Raw genomic sequence first — 4888 nt, forward strand, 5'->3', positions numbered from 1 at the left:
TTTTGTTAATATTGTTTTATGTAAATATTATTTAGCAATTGTTATTGCATATGTTATGTATATTTTCACCAGGCTATATGTTTCATATATTTTGTGTCTGGAACTCCAAGAGGTGGAGGCACCATGACATCAGTTCTTTATATTATGGTTAAGAATTGACTCAGAGTAACATTGAATGCTGTTAAGTACAGATTTAAATTTTAGGTATTATTTGGCTTAGGTTAAACAATTTTTCTCGCCCTTGAAAGGCATTTTGGTGTATTTTAGAACATTTAAGTGTTCTTAAACTGTTAACGCCAGTGACCCTTTGGAGGCCTTTCACCCCTTTCTCCATGTTTGTGTTGCCTTATTGAAAAGCTCTTCTCCTTTGTAACAGTTTTTTTTTTAAATTAAGGTTATTTTTACATATCTCTTTGTGTTATTATTTATTGTTTGGCTGACACTTTTACTCAAGGTAACGTACAACATTTGAGAGAAAATTTGATACATTTCTTTAGGTTTTTCTGCAGTTGGAGCACAGGCATGTGAAGTGACTTGCTCATGGTCACACATTATAAGTAGAGAGATTTGAACCCACAGCCTCTGGGTCTAAAGTCCTAACCCTTAAGCTCTATGCCATACTGCCTGCCTACTCATTCTCAATTCCTCCTTTTAACTTATTAGTGCCTGCAGTATGGTCCAGAGTTCATATTTTGGTCACAAGTTGCATGTCTTGTTAAAAACTTGAACAAGAATACAGTAAACTTTGGATTAGGAGTAACTTGGTCTGCAAGTATTGCGCAAGACGAGCAATAATTTGTAATAAGTTTTAACTAGATAAACGAGCGAGTAGTATGTATTGTGAACATGGTGAGCACGGCCCCAACGGGACGTGGCCACTCTTCCGAAACCCCCTCTTAAACAGTGATACAATGGGAAACAAACACAGGTTTTCATTTCCTCTTTGAGGGATCAACTGCTAGCCTACTGCTTGCTGCTGTGCCGCATGATCTGCATCTTGCACAGGGATTCAAACATTTAAAAGACCGTACCGTGGCTGCCCTAGTCTCTCACTGCCTTGTCTCTCTTCCCCCAGACATCCTCTGCTCCAGTTGGGGCTCCCGAGCTGCCGCGCCCCTTTGAGGAGGAAGATTTTGTTATTATTTGATAAAGAGGCAGAGCTGTGTCGACCGGTTTTGACACTGTGCCTGGATCATTGCTGAAAGAGACTTGTGTTTGTTCCGTCTGTATTCACATAAAGTTTCTGTCTCTTGAAAACCCTGAGTGAACCTGTGCAACTTTGTGGCCCAAGCGTGACAGTATATGCTTTGTCTGCTGAGCGTTACATGATTACAACTGAGCCAATGGTTCTTCTCTCTCTCTCTTGCTGCGGGATTGTGGGTAATCATCTCCCATGCTCTGTCTCAGTCGGTGTGCGTCACTTGTACAGTCAACATCCATATGAGCGTATACTGTATAATAAAGCATTGTGACCACGTGTGTGTGCGTAACGATTCTTTTCAAAGGTAAAGTGCTGACTAATTTGTTTTATATATTTTTATTTTATATTTTTTATTAATAATTTCTATATGAATATTTTAAGATTGTGGAACGAATCATCTGAGTGTCTATTATTTCTTATAGGGAAATTCGCTTTTAAATACAAGTGCTTTGGATTACAAACACATTTCCAAGATGAATTATGCTCGCAAACCAAAGCGCCACTGTAAAATCTCTGTAGTAAACAGAGTCTAGGGCCTGGTAAAGCCTATCTGCTAATATGTGAGAGGCCTCTTGTTTCATAACATTTAAACCAAGGCTAAAGACTCATTGTAGAACATTGAATATTATTGTTAAAGTTGTCATTAAGGATTTTCATATCAGTTATGGTTTAATAAATATTCACATTTTTTATCTTCTTGATGTTCTGCAGTGGCATGTGATGATACCTTTACTATGGCCAATTTATCCTTTCTGGCCTTGGAAATTAACTTTAGACAGGTTGGAAAACATGAAATCCCTTTTGTATGCCCCCAAAACCATGAAGAGTATCTTGCTGATATAACATTTTTTAGAAAGCTTAGGGAGAAACAGGGCAACCAGCTGGACTAGATCATAATAACTTTGATTTGCCTTTTCCAGAGCACCATGTGCACACACACTGGAGCTTTTTCTCTTGTTTGGTTTTGGCAACCAACCTTACCTCATATTTTTCAGTCTTAAAAAAATTATTTTTATAATCTGATGCCACATTGAAACAGAAAAATGATAATCAGCTTTCAGTAAAAAAGCAATACAAAACCACCAGACATGCAGATAATTTTGGTCTGAGCCTACTGGATAGGCCTCACCTTCAGGCTGCCTAGACCCAACTCAGAAGGCAGGCTTTCAGGATCGCAAAGGCCTAAAATAACGTAGTCTTATAAAGTTTAAATAATGTCCACAAACAAAGTTTCTTGAATATTTTCAAATATTTATTATAAAGAATTTCAAAAAAGGAACACAAAAAGGCAATCCAGAAAAAAAGGTTTTGCTATAAAAAGGCAAGAAACAAAATCAAATCAAACATACAAGTAAATCAATATCATACCTAATAATTGAACCAGGGATTAATACCAGGAAATTCAAAAAATCATAAATCTAAAATCAACAGTGAAAAAACAGCAATGCTGAAGCTACAGGTACAACTGCTGCTTCTCTTTTTATACAGCGCAAGTAATTCCCCCAACTGCATCATCAGGTGACACCATCCTTTAAATCTCAGTTCTGGTAGATGGTGTCACTTCAGAGACCATCTGAATCAGGCTCAAAATAAATATATTCTTTAAACAAATAAAGAAAAAAAGACTAAAAAAATAGTTTGAAATAGATAAATAAGTGCATTATTTAAAAAGTTAAAAGAGAAAAAATAACCACACGAGAAAATTAAAAAAAAAACTGGCAAAAAATTCTGACTCAGAGGAATATCGGACACTACAGAAAGAGATCTAAAAAAGAGAAACTGAAAAAATGCCCTTGAAGCCAAAACTAACAGCAAGCAATTTTTGAGTAGTACACAAGTAAAAAGATGATAAAAGAGAATTGAAGAAACCTTAGCGACACAAAATGTGAAAACATTGAAATTAAAATAGCAAATGAATGAATAAATAAATCACCCAAGTATTTGTAAAAAGAAAAAAACGGAAGGCCCCATGCAGAAGTAAAAAAAAAAAAGCTTCAGGTTAATAGATTTTCAAATAGATATGTCTGATAGATCCTGATATTTACATTTATCCACCTGTTTTAAAAATTGTCCCTGCAGTCTAACTTCTGAATCCTGATCACCATTAAACACATATCCTACCCTCTTCCTACTTATCTTCAATTGTCTAACTTCCAAAGCCCTTTTCCATTCTTCCAACTTCTCTATGTCCTCTTTTCTGATGCTACACAACACAATGTCATCAGCAAAAAACACGAACCACAGGGATTGGTCTCTTCTTCTACGACTCAACACATCCATAACCAGATCAAAATGGTAAGGATTTAAAGAAAATTCCTGGTGCTATAATATGAATATAATAAATAGTAAACTATAAGAAAAATATAATAAATAAAAATAATATAATAAACTAGTATTAAAAGAAACATTTTTATATGAAAATAGCACACTAAATAACAGCATGGATTTATGAGTAGAAGATCTTGCAAGGCCAATCTTAGATTTTTTTTAAACAGGAGAGTTCAGTAGTCGACAAAAGCCAAATTGTACAAATTAATTTACTATGAGAAAGGTTTTGATGCAGTCCCACACCAAAGATTAATTTTAAAAGTAGAAGCTTTAGTCATTAGAGGCATTAACCTAGAAAACTGGATCTCACATTGTTAACCAGTAGGAGATAAATAGTACAGATAAGAGGAGAATGCTCCACATAGAGTAAGGTCATCCATGGAGTATTTAATTGGTCAATCTTGGGACCATTACTTTTTCTGATCTACATTAATAACATAGATTTTGGTATTATTAGTAGGCTTGTGAAATTTGCAGATAATAATAAAATTGGAGCAATGGTCTAGGACAAAGGGGGCATTGCCCGTTCTACTAGACTTTAGTGGCACAACAGGCCTGTTAAAGCAACAGATGTAACAGAATTTCAGCTGTGAAAACCACCACTTACATTCCAAACTAAATGACTGAACTCCAGCTTGTATGAGGATCTGCCTGCACTTCATCTGATAACAAAGGTGTAAATAAAATTTTAAATGACATCTTTTCCAGAGGCACCTCTATATACTTATTGTGCCAGAAGGTGCAAAATGACTCAGGGAAAAACAGTGAGCAGTAAATCAATGAGCAACAACTCTGATGAAGAGAGGAACTCGCTTATGAGGAGACACTAATTTTGTAACTGGAAGTTTAATCAGGAGAAATGATACATTTCCTTAAAACACTATCTTGATGATTCTCTCTGGCTCTCTAAAGGGAACACTGAGGAAACTCTTTGGGGATTCCTCAGGGAACTCTCCAAGAAATGACTGAAAATCTTTGAAACAACCTCTTTCTCTGAAACTAATACCCAATAAGCCACTTTTTCTCTCTTGGGGGGGAGGGGGGGGGGCAGATGCAGGCAAAATCTTTTCATTGTGAAGTTAAGAGCTGAGATTCAGTTTGACAAGCTAAACACTGAGGTAGTCTGAAGGCTAAGAAGGAGTCATCACTTTAAAAAGAGAACTTCAGCATCTAAACACCAGAAAGACACAGCAAAGGTCTTAACCTGAGGAAAGCATTTCACAGACAAAGGATCACATAGCAAAGAGAAAGAGTGCAATCCAATGCAAGAAGACTCCTCCACATGAACCCAGAACAGCAATAAAGTAATAATTCCACACAGCATTGAACATCATCTTAAAAGGCTTGGTATAGTAAAAC

The sequence above is a fragment of the Erpetoichthys calabaricus genome, chromosome 11 (assembly GCF_900747795.2).
Source record: "Erpetoichthys calabaricus chromosome 11, fErpCal1.3, whole genome shotgun sequence".
Lineage (NCBI taxonomy): Eukaryota > Metazoa > Chordata > Cladistia > Polypteriformes > Polypteridae > Erpetoichthys > Erpetoichthys calabaricus.